The sequence below is a fragment of the Propithecus coquereli genome, unplaced genomic scaffold (genome assembly GCF_000956105.1).
Source record: "Propithecus coquereli isolate 6110/MARCELLA unplaced genomic scaffold, Pcoq_1.0 Scaffold536, whole genome shotgun sequence".
NCBI classification, from domain to species: Eukaryota; Metazoa; Chordata; class Mammalia; order Primates; family Indriidae; genus Propithecus; species Propithecus coquereli.
Window position 1 is genome coordinate 571,583 of NW_012151241.1, and position 12,630 is coordinate 584,212.

General features: G+C 53.5%; 1 pseudogene; it reads right to left on the reverse strand.

The window, feature by feature from the left end:
• Nucleotides 1-12,201: 12,201 nt before the first annotated feature.
• LOC105820756 lies at nucleotides 12,202-12,414 on the reverse strand (annotated as a pseudogene).
• Between the last annotated feature and the right edge of the window lie 216 nt (nucleotides 12,415-12,630).

The window sequence follows — 12,630 nt, forward strand, 5'->3', positions numbered from 1 at the left end:
CAGTGACACTCAGAGTCCTCCTCACTGCTCTAGGGTATGATCTGAATTCCAGCTCTGTCACTGGTCAGTTATGTGGCCTTGGATAAATGATTTGTGCTAAGCCCCTGTTTCCTAATCTGTAAGAGCTGCAAAGTTGTGAGGCTTGGAGGGAATGGACAAAGTACCTGTCACAGGGCCTGGCATACAGTAGGTACTCAGGAGATGCGATTATCACTGGTACCAGCAGCAACACTTACAAGGCACCTCTAGCACAGAGTCATTCACATCTTTAAGTCACACTGGCTGCCCTGTGCCCTGGGTGTACCCCCTCTACAATTCCTGATGGATCTGGCACTTGTGGGGACTTGCCACCCCAGGATTGTGAGCCTTGTAAGCAAACAGCTTCCCGAGAGGCAGGAACTTCCTCTGGGAGCCACAAAACCATGCTGCCAGGCAAATGACAGCCCGGGTATTTGTTTTAATTTAGGCTCTTGTCAAGAGGAAACTTGATGGCTAACAGCCCAAACATGACTGTACAGCACCTCCCCAGGAAGCCTCATGCTACGGCTCTCAAAGAAGCTGTTTTGAAGAGGGAGGCAGGGACTCCGCACACTGCTGCCAAGTCAGTGCCCCCTCCCATCCCGTCCCCCAGGCTGCTCCAGGAGCCCAGAGACCAGGGCAGCAGCAGTAGGTAGACAGCTCAGATGCCAGCCTGTTTGAGTGAGGGCTGGTTAGCGGTACCCCCTAAGATGCCCTTGGCCTAATTCCCTTTTCCCCTAATTCCCTTTTCCCAGCATTCCTCTGGTCAGGAATTTCCAAGGTGGCCTCAGGCAATTTTGCTTCTCTGCTCCAGGCTCAGGAGGAGAGGGGTCAGGTGGGGAAGACTTGGAAATGATCAGGTCGGGGAATCTTCTTCAGCAATGAACAGAAAGCCAGAGACAGGTTTCCACTGGATTCCATGCTTTGGGAAATAGGGAAACCAGTACTGGGTTTTGCAAAGAGCCATAAATATTCAGGAACACAAGCGGCATGTGAATATGAGGCATTGTTATGACTTATTTGCAACAGCACAGCTAAGAGAGGGTCACTAATCCTTCCTTCGGGTCAGAAGCTGATCTACATCAGGGCTCAGAACAGATGTGTGCCCCCATTCACACAGACACACGTGCATACACACGCCACACAGCCATGGGCCTGACCTTCACCCGACGACGCTGGCCTCTACAGGGGAAGGAGCAGATGGAGTGGCTGCGCTTGGCGCAGGACCCACGCCCAGGGGATCCAGCTTTGCCCCTTTGATGTTGAAAAAGCAAAGCAGAATAAACCATCACTAGGAGAGCTCCTGGGGGGAGGAGAGGAAGGAAAGTGGGGTGGAGGAGAAGGGGGAGGAAAAAGAAGATAAGGGGAAGGAAGAGGACCCAAGGGGATGCAGAGGTCAGAGGCTGAAAGTTGAGCACTGCAGAGCCTCCAGTGCAAGACCTTGGGGCTCAAGGCAACATCCTTTTCCACTCCCCACCTCAAAATATGACTGTTATCAAGGAACTTGAGCCAGGTTGACCTTTAAAAATGCCTTTGTCCTATGGCATCCAGTGTCGAGGACCAGAACCTGGCCCCACTTGCCTCCCCCAACTCCTATAATACATCAGAACTCTGGGCTGAGAGATGTTGCAAGAGAGAGCGGGAGGGTCCCACTCAGGTGGATCAGGAAGGGTGAAATCCACTCACTATCTTCCTCAGAGGCCAGTAGGACCCTCTTCCTACATCACTGAAAGCATCTAGGGAAGGTGTCTCAAAGGAGGGGTGGGGAGTAGGGGCAGTGGCGTTTCAGCCACCTAAGCAAGGCTGTGTGAGGGTGGGGGCGGCTCAGGGTTTAGCCCAAGACCCCAGGAAGTACCGGTGATCAGTTACATATCCGCCCTCACACCGCCCCCCCTCCCTGGCCCTGCAAAAGCAATCACATGCTCCAAGCAGATTTGGGAGCGAGGGGGTGGAGAACCGGAGGTTTTTTTTTTTTTTTTTTTTTCTTGGAGGTGGTGGTGGTGGTGATGAGGGTGGGGGTGGTGATGAGGCTGGCAGGAAAGATTGCTGAGCCCGGGATTTTAGCTCCTCCATCCAGTGGTCCCCACAGAAATCGGTACCTGCAGTCTCCTTTCCCATCCGATCCCACCCCCACCACCCCAAACCACACAACCGGCTAAGGATGTCCCTGAGGTGGCAAACTCGGGTACCAAGGACTTTTCCCAAAATGACGGTTCCGCTTCCGTGTGGACAGAGAAGCTGCCAGTCTGGAAACCGAGGTAGCACCCTAAAAGGACTCATCCCTCTTCCTGAGGGTTTGGGAATGCCGGATTACACAACAGGTGGGAGGGGGTGACACAGCTCTCTTGGCCCCGTCGGCCCACGGCCCCCCGCCCACCCACCTGAAGTCCGCTTTGGGAACCCCTCCCGGTCGATCGCGGGAGGCCCCACGCCGCTCCCGACCGCTGGACACCTGGCCAGCAGAGCGCGCAGGCCCCCGCCCGCGCGGCTCCCACGCAAGCCCGGCACCTCGAGACCCGAGGCCGTCGGGGCGCCGCGGGCCCGCTCCCGCCCGGCCTCCCCGGTCCGAGCGCACACGTACTGCTGTAGAGGGTGTCGATCCAGGACAGGCGCGGCAGGCCCCGGTGGCTGAGCGGCTCCATGCCCGCAGCTCCGCGGCGGCAGCGGCGGCGGCTCCGTCAGATCGGAAACCAGACCCTCATCGCACAACAAAGGAGGGAGGGCGCGGGCGGGGAGCCGGGAGGGGCGGCCGGCTCCCGAGGCCGAAGTTGCCGAGCGCGGGGTGGAGGCGGGGGAGGCAGGGAAACAGGTAGCAGGGAGGAGCGAGCCCGAGCTGCCGGGGGAGGAGGCGAGGGCGGGCGAGAGCAGGCGAGAGCCCCCGGGAAGCCTTCCGGCCACTGCGGCCGCGGGAGCAGCGCGACGGATCCCGGAGTCGCGGCCCCGCAGCCCGCCGGCCAACTAGCAACTTCCCGGGGGCTGTGCGGCGCCCAGCGGCGGGGGGCGGAGGCCGCGACCAATCGGCGCGAGGCTCCAGCGCGCCCCCACCCCTAGCTGCAGCACGCCTCCGGACCCGGGCGCGGGGTGTGGGGAGCAGTGCTGTGCCCCACTGACGCCCAGGCCAGAGGGGCTCCAGCGGTGTGCGAGGAGTGGTCCCGCGGGGGTCTCCGGGCTGCGGCGCAGACCCGGGCTCCCCCTCCTGCCCTCGCTGGGCTCAGCAGAATTCTGGCAATCCGCAGACCAGGTGCCGCGAGGAGACCTATGGGCCCGCAGGGTGACATCACCTGCCACCCCAGGATCTCTAAGCGCAGTTTCGGGTGCCGGTGCGGCTGCCAGGCCCCTCCCCTAGACAAGCCTGAGGGCCGGCGCTGACGGGGTTAATGTCCTGAGCGCCGCACGGAAGGCTCAGCTGCCCGGGTACTCTTTCCTTCCAAACCTCAACAGAGCCTCCTCCATTTAAACACCCATGACCTCAGAGCGCGCCAGTTCCCGCCCTACACACCAGGGGGCGGAGGTCAAAGAGGGGCTGAGGAGGAAGACCAGTCTCCAACATGCCCCCTCTGGGCGGGAGGACAAACTGGGGTACAGGAGAAGCTTCGGGCTGTCCACTGGTTCCCCCACCCCGGGTCCCTCTCGGGGATACCTAGCCACAGCCCAGGGGGCCCAGCTTGTATACATGATCCGTACAAGTTGAGGGAAGTCTGGGGTCAAGATATTTCTGAGAACAGAACCTTTAAAAGCAAAATTCCTTCTGACAAAGGCCCCCTCCCCCACGTTCAGTGAAGAGATTGAGGGGCCCTTATGCCTGTCCCCTGTGTGCTGGTTCTATGGGACCCATGCCAATCTTCCCATAGATAAGGTCTTGCAGACCTCCTCCAGCCAAAACAGGAGGGGGGTCAGTGGGGCCCACCAGGGAGCCCTGCACTGAGCCACTTATTTACCTCAGACAGTGACATTTCTGATAATGGAGCAGTCCCCACCCCACCCCATCCACAGGCAGTTAAGGGCAAAACCTTCATGGGACCCAGCTCTACAGAGGCCTACAGGAAGGTTAAGCTGAGCCTGGCCTTTGTGGAGGGCAGTGTTGTCAGCATCTACGGAACACTGTGTGTGTGTCGGGGCGGGGGGGGGGGTCCTCATCATTGCAAACAGCTGTAGATCAAGTTATTAAGGGGAGAAGCAGACCCTCACTCATGATGCTGAGAGGAAGCCTGTGCCCAGCCCCACGAGCTGCTAGGGCAGAGGCCTCTGCAGCTGCCCAAGGGGAGATGGTGGCCACCAGCTCATGGCAGGTTGGGTGAGCCCCTGAGAGGTGCAGGGGGAGATGGGGTGTGGAAGCCTCTACAGGTGGCTGCAGCAGATGTTTTTCAACATTAGCCTCTTCCTGAGTCCACTTGGCTCTCTCCTACCCCAACCCTTCTGGCTCAGGCACTGGTTCTGCCTCTACCTGCCCCTCCCTGCTCAGCTGTCTCCCTCCCACCGTCCCTGACTCGCACATAAGATAGGGAGGACTGAGCAGGCACCTGGAGCTTGGCATGGAGGGGGGCGTGCATCTCCAATGAGATGCTCCAGAAATAGAGCTCCAGCATGGGAGAGGAACAAGCAGGCTCTCCAAGGAACAGATGGAGGATGGTGAGGCCAGAGGGGCAGAGAAGGGCAAGGGCTTCTCTTCTTCCCACATGGAGCTCTTTGAACGCACAGGACCCAGGAGAGAGATGGAAACAGGAGATGAGCTGCTGCCACCAGCAGCCACCAGCCCAGGGAGGCAGCAGCACTGTCCCCTGCCCAATGACAACAACAACAACAACCAAGAAAGCCTGGGCCCTCTCCCCACACTGTGGGGGGTTTTCCTGATGGCCACATCCGGTGCTGACTGTGAGGAAGCCATGGATGTATGTTTCTGTGTGAGTCACATACATTTGCATACATTTTACATTTTTATCCACAAAGGCTTGAACACGCTATTTTCAGCGTCTTTCAAGCTAAAATGTTGCAGTTGCTCTCCTTAGCTTTGCCGTAATTTGCTTTTTCCCTACATTCTGTTTAATCCTGCCGAGGACCTTCCACTCCGCACACAATATTGGGTAGCGGGAGAGACGAATCTTGGAGGCCATAGGGAGGAACACTTCTAATAGCTAACATCAAATGCCTACTGTGTGCCTGGCTTCGATTTCGGTGCTTTGTTCACAAGAATGATCTCACTGTGAACATCACTGTTATCTCAGTTTTCTCCATTTCCCAGATGAGAAAACAGAGGCACTGAGCAGCTAAGTAACCCACCCATACAAGTTAAGTGGGGGCTGGGACTTGAACCCAGGCAGTCTGTTTGTGCTCTTAAATGCCAAGCATGCTGCCTGCACTGCCAGCTGACTGGTGAATGCAGGGTGTCAGAGGTCCCTGGAAATCTTTGTTGGTCTGTGGGTTAGAGATCACCTTCCCTATAGGAAACCCTGCACCAGCGCTCTTCCATCTCCAGGTGTGTATATCAGATATACGTGTCTTGAGAAAGGGCAGTTACTTCAAGATTCCCTTGATGCCTTTATTGGACAGTCTCCAGTAGATGTTAACACTGCTCAGCCTGATTCTAATGTTGGCCATAGAGACAGTATGTGGGCCTTTGAACACCACAGTGATTTGGGACTAGAACAGAAGCCTCCAGATCCCTGGCACTGAGAAGAGGGAGGAGGTTGGGGAGACCTAACACCATGCCCTGGGAAACAAAGAGTTAAAGAGTCATTGTCATCTGTACTTTGCCAAAGGTGATGCTACCCTGAAGTGCTCTTAATCCCAGCCATCAGCCCCAATCTGTCAGAGCAGCAGGGAGGTGTTCTTGTAGACAGACCTCCCTCATTCAGCTAAGTACAGACCTGTACCAGCCAATGCTCCCCCAGGCATGAGTCTGCATCCATCACACCGCCGCCCCCAAGTGCTCTCTAAACATTCCCTGTCCAGTCCATGGGGCCAAACTGGGTATCTTCACTTTTCTTCTTCCTGTCTCACATTAGCAGTTCAGCTCCGTTGTGCACGATAGGAAGGCCCCAGGAGTCCCTGCTTCCTTGACCATCCGGAGGTCACTGCTGGTGAAAAGGCTGTGTTCCCAGGCTGGGGCCAGGCAGGGAACACCAGCACGTGCAGAGGCTCGATGCACAGGTGATGGGAGAAGGGGAAGGGGAGCCCTCCACATTCAATTGAAAACAGACCAAGAGTTTGCACCCTCCCTGGCAGATTAGCTCTTTCGAAGCTGGGATTGCATCTTTTTCATCGGAGCACACCCAGTGCTCAGCCCAGCGGCTGAATGAGGCTCGGGTAGGCCTCCGAAGCAACTATAACTGCACTGTGCCCCCAGGTTAGTGCTTTTTACGCCAAAAGCCCAACATGCATTACTGGCAGACTGGCATCCAATAATGCATGTCGAATAAATAAAATTAATGACAACTAGCATTTATTGAGTGCTGCTTAGATGCCAGGCACTGCTCTATGTGCTTTACATAGGTTATTTCACCCAGTCGTCACAATAAGCCAATTTGCTTTCATGTCCATTTTACAGAAGAAGAAATTTAGGTGCAGAAGGGCTAAGCCATTGGCTGGCTAGCAGATAGTGACACCTGGAAATGAACCGAGTCTGAATCCAGAGTTCACATGCATAATCTCTATATTGGGCTGCAATGAGTGAACAAATGAATAAACAGGATGAAGTTAAACTCAGGGAGGAAGAAATCTGAGCTATAGGAGGAATGCAAGGCAGTGTTATTTCAGAACCCCCCAGGGCCGCCAATGATTAAGCAAAAAGAGAACTGGCTCCCAAAGAAAACCGCATCTACTACAACAGGGCAGATGACCCTGGAGACAAGCTGAACGCAATCCAATGACAGTTTCCTGAATGCCCGTCCCTGCCAAACCCCACTGCTCTATGCCTCGGGCCAGTCTCTAGCCTTCCCAGCCTCAGTTTTCACATCTTTAGAAGGTGGGCACCCAGGTGAATCAGGTAGATGAGCTCCAGACCTGTCAGCCCTAGCAGACCATACACTTTGCTTCCTAGCAGATCCTGGTGTGGCCTGTTTTCCACTCCTTGCTTCATTTCCTTTTCCTTGGTACAGTAAAGAAGTATTTACTTTTTTTTTTTTTTTTTTTTTGAGACAGAGTCTTGCTCTGTTGCCTGGACTAGAGTGCCGTGGCATCAGCCTAGCTCACAGCAACCTCAAACTCCTGGGCTCAAGCGATCCTCCTGCCTCAGCCTCCCGAGTAGCTGGGACTACAGGCACATACCACCACACCTGGCTAATGTTTTCTATTTTTAGTAGAGATGGGGTCTTGCTCTTGCTCAGGCTGGTCTCAAACTCCTGACCTTAAGTGATCCTCCTGCCTCAGCCTCCCAGAGTGCTAGGATTACTGGCATGAGCTACCGTGCCCAGTCTAAGTATTTACTAGTCTAAGATTCGACCTCAGAAGAAAACTCCCCACGCCTCCACAGAGTCATGTCTAAGAGAGAAGGGTTGGCCTAAGAGTCTGCCCTTTGCCCTCTTCCTACTTTGCCTCTTCTCAGCTTCCTGGCTTTTCTAGCAGGCAGTGAGATCTACGGGCAACAGAGATTTACTCAAATTATTCATTTCTCTACCTAAGTTTTACATCAGCTCGAGTCATGGGAAAGATCTGCAGTTCTGGCAAGATGTAGACCTGATCTCCAGAGAACTGCATTCGCCCCCCTGCTGCCTCCCTCAGCATCACTGCCAGGAGAATGCACGGTGACGTCCAGGTCCCTGTAGCTGTGACACTCCCCACACATACCCACACATTTCCCAGGGGCTGTGATGGCTGGAGGGTCACAGCAAGTCCAGCATTCTGAACAGAGCAGCTGGCTTAGATTATACCAACAAACTGCAATTTTAGGAGGGTCTCTTGCCAAGCCCCAGCTAAAACAGCCCTCCCCTGACAGTGCTCAGATTGCAACACTCAGAGGTCGATGCGACAGTTTTCCCAAAGAGTCTGTCAGAGGGCTCCACAGCAGGGTCTGGAGCCCCTTTCCCAATTTACTCACCGCCAAGTCCCCATCAGCATTTGGAAAGACGCCAGCAGATGAAGAGATAGAAGGATTCTCTAAGTCCTCAAAACCCAGAGACCTAGTTCGATGGCTCCAATCTCATCAGTTCCAAGGGAAGCAGGAGCATGTCCAGTGGGGTCAGAGCTCCCGGGCTGGCCCTCTGCCCTCCTGTGGTCACCACTGTCCTGAAGCTGGCTATGCTTCTGGCTCTTCCAGCCAGAGTTCTGCAGATGCGTCCCAGCCTGGCGCTGCTCTGCCAAGAGCTCTGACGCCACCCACCAGGCTGGCCCTGTCCCCGTAGGCCCAGGAGTGGCCGCAGGGGCTGAGGGCAGGCTGTCAAGGAGACTGGCTCCAAAGAGATGGTGGCTCCACATTCAGGAAGGCAAGGACAAAGGAGCTTCACAGCCTAGCCAGTGGTGCTTGCCATCAGTGGATCTCGCTTTGGGGTTGTTTGTCAAGTATGCCGGTGTGTGGCTGTGTCTCTTTAAGGACCAGGCCTCTTTAAGGCAAGTTCCCTCTGCAGTCAACTCCTGCCACCACCGGTCCTGCGGCAGAGAGCGTGGGCTCCCAAGCGCCATCTGGTGGCCCAACAGAGTGGCACTTCAGCAACCAGAGGTGTTCTAGCCAAGTGGCCTGGAAGTGCCTGGATAAAAACCTCAGCTTCCCCACCAGATTCTGCACAGGGTGCAGGTTACAGTTGTGAGCAACGAGACTAGGGAAGTCAGAAGGAACTCTGTTTGGTCAGGAGGCAGCAGGATCCCCCAAGAGTGACGTGGAGAGAATGACCATCCCCCAATCAAAATCTTCACTAAGAGATTCTCAAATGGGGGGATTTCCCCAATCTCCCTGCTTGCCAGCTGCAGAGACCTGAAGCACAGCTGTACATAACCTTGTCCCCTTAATCACTGAAACAGTGGTTCTCAATTAGGGGAGGGGTAGTTGGTATTGCCCCACCAGGAAGTATTTAAAAATGTGTGGGAGCATATAAAGTGGTCACAATAATTAGGGGGTATTACTGGTATTGAATGAACAGAAGTCAGAGATGTTAAAATGTCCTGCAACATTCAGGTCTGTCCCAAGGAACATCTGTCCTAAATGCCAACAGCGTTGAGAACACTACCGGGTTATGGGGAACTGAGGATGATTGTTGCATGGCAAGCGCATATACCCACCCCTTCTTTTCCCATCATCCTGCCTTCGGTGTTTTCCCTAACTCGATTGCACCTTTATGAACTTAGGGGTTGAGAGAGGCCTGGGTTGGACCACCTTCACAAGGGATGCCAGTGCTTCTGGCTGCCCCTCCCCAGAGGTCAGGCACACACACCTGCACCCAGCCTGCACTGGTTCATCATGACCCTTGGAAGGGAGAGGCTGGCAGGCCAACTCAAACCGTTAGGAGCCAGCAGATGGTCTCTGAAAATAAATCATACAAGGACCAGCAATGCCACTCCCTAACCCCCAAGGGACCATCCCTGCCTTCCTTCCCACCGGGATGACTCAACCGAACCCTGTTCTCTGTCCCTGTACTGCACCAGGAAATGCATCTTTTATCTAAGGCAATTTCAAGTTCTGATCATGAAACCTCATGACTTTTAATTTCCTCTTCCCCAGGCTCTTTGCACCTTGTCCTGAGCTGGTCAGCTCAGTCTCATAAACACAGCGCCAGGGGCTGTCATGAGAAACCAACACACATGACGTGTTCTAATGAAGAAAGAGTGGAAAAGGACAACCTCTGGCCACAGTGGCCAGTGAAAGCTGCACAGTGGTCACATTTGAGCAGGGCCTGTTGGTTTGAGCAGCCCCAGCCTCATGAGGTATATCATAGGTACAAAGATCAATTGGAGGGAAAAGGTTGCCAGTGTCCCACAGCAACTAGAGAGCACTCTAAAACAAACCTGCCATGTCAGTCCTCTCCTACCAAGACCCATCTACGGCTTCCCACCGCTGTCAGGATAAAGACCCATATCCTTTTGGTGGCCTATGAGGCTCTGTGGCCCGGCCTCTGTACCCCTTTTTGCTTCATTGCCACATTCTCCTCTTTGCTCTTTCCTACTTTTTCCTGCATCAGAATTTTTTCGCAGGCTGATATCTCTGGCTAAAATGCTCTACTTCCACTCTCCTCTTCACCCTTCCTGCCTTAACTTAAATATCACTTCTAGGGAGCTTTTCCCAACCACCCCACCAGGGAGGCCTGCATCTCTCCTTCTGAATACTCAGTGCTCTTGTAAATCGTTCAATGCCTGTCTCTTCTGCTAGACTGAGAGCTCTGAGAGGGTAGGAACCACATCTCTCTTGTTCACTGTAACCTCAGCACCTTGCACAAATAGTAGTTTGAATGAATGGATGAGTAAATGTAAATGAATGAATGAAGGACCAAGTATGTCACAAAGAACCTGGAATGAGGCAGTACAGGTGCTTCAGCTGGCCAAGCTCCACCAACTGGAAGAGAACTGTCTGGGCTGGGTGGGATGTGCATGTTGAGAATGGCCACGCTCTCTGGAAAGACTCAGAAAAAGAACAACAGGATGCTGGAATCCTGGGTGGGAGAACTGCTGCTCCAATTAATTCTCTAACTGCTCAGAAAAAAACTTCAACTGAAAACTTCCCGATGCACAGGGCTCCCTGGCTAAGCAGCCAGCATTCGATGCTGGACTCTTTTTCCACCCAATCAGGCTCCAACGTGGAAATGGAATAGAAACCCAGAAACGGTTCAGCCCACCAAGGGAACTTTGGTCTCAATTCTCAGAGTTCTTCTCCTGAGTCTGTCCCAAATTTGCAATGAAACTGGTTTTTAGAGGAGAGAGGCAAACCGTAGCCCTCCCCTGGGAAAAAGCAGCCTCTGGGTACATGCCTGTGCTGTCTCCTCTTGCTGTCTGCCGGGGTTCTGAGAAGCAGCTAGTTGCCGGCAGTGATGCTGAACTCCTCTGCCCCTGGGCACTGCAGGCTGAACTATAACTCACCGGTTCCCAGTAATGGCTTTTATGCACCTCCAACCAGACAGATGGGAGATCTTGCTTTTAGTTCAGTGATGGGATAAACATGATGGAAGCAGATTCTGGGTGCTCACCCTCCCAAGGGCCTAGCTCGAGAGAGTCTGCAGGAAGCCTGACTGACGGGCAGGGCTTCAGCAGACCTTCTGCAGCCGCTGATTGCTCTGGGCCACAGTGACCAGCGGACAGGCCTGAGAGCCCTGGAAAGTACAGCTCCAGACTGACCTGGTCTGCTGGGGGCCCGCAAAAAGGGAAGAAGGTAACTTTTCATCTTCCTTCACCCAAACAAAGAGATAAATAAAAACCCCAATTTTTAATCAAGATCTGGTTTGTTGGACCTTGAGTCTGTGATGGCCCAGGAAATCACCCTAGGCCACTAGGGTTAGTCATCCAGATGGCTAGTCCTCTAAGCTTCCTGCCAGCCTCCCACCTGCTGCCTAGTAAGGATATTCTGGCACATTTGATACCTCCCACCTGCTGCCTAGTAAGGATATTCTGGCACATTTGATACCTCCCACCTGCTGCCTAGTAAGGATATTCTGGCACATTTGATATTCTCAGAGTTCTTCTCTCTCCTGAAATGAGGGAACCTGGCAAGAGGGAGTAGGGGGTGTCAGTGAAGGGCAGAGGAATAATAAATAGTAAAGGTGATGGCAACGAACACTCATATTATTTATATACTTAATTTTTATTTTAGAGATGGGGTCTCACTCTGTCGCCCAGGCTGGAGTGCAGTGGCATGATCACAGCTCACTGCAGCCTCAAACTCCTGGGCTCAAGCAATCCTCTCGCTTCATTCAGCCTCCAGAGTAGCTGGGACTACAGGCGTGAGGCACCATGGCTGTCAACAAACACTCATATTGTGCTTATGGTGCCAGGGCTGATCTAAGGACTTTGCATGTATCGAATTGTTTAATTATCACAGTACCCACAATTGCTCCAGAAGCCATGTTTTAGCCCCTCAACACTGCTGCCTCTCTCCAACAAAAGAGGAAGAACAGGAAACTGAGCACACCCTGAATCCAGATCCTGCTCGGCCACTAACTTGCTGTGTGACCTTAAAGAACTCCCTTTCCCTCTCTGAGCCTTACTTTCTTCACCTTTTTTTTTTCTTTTAATTTTTAAAAATTGAATACAATTCAAATCAGCATGTCTGGTTCATTTCAGCTCCTTTACTGCCAAACCAGGGGGCAGAGACTGCTTCAGTTTCTCAGCCTTCTCTTTGTCTGTGATGACCACGGCATAAAGGTATCTGCTGCATCGAACTTTAAACTTCATATTGTCCTTATTTTTCTTGATCTTGACGGACTTGGCATCCTTTTGCCTGGCTGTGAGCAGAAAGTCCTTGATTTCCTCAATTTTCCAAGGCATGTGGACAAGGCCCGCAGAGAGAGGGCGCAGACCCGCACCCCTCTCCCCTTGTACCACCCAGAGCACTTTCCCCTCACCTTGACATGAAGGAATGTAAGTCCTCCCTGGTCTAGGATTCCTTGAGAGATATGTGACCAGGAAGTAGCTGAGAAGGGAGTGGAAAAACCTCCCTATTTCCCACCCCTTAGTTCCCATATTCCAGGAAGTTTAATGGGT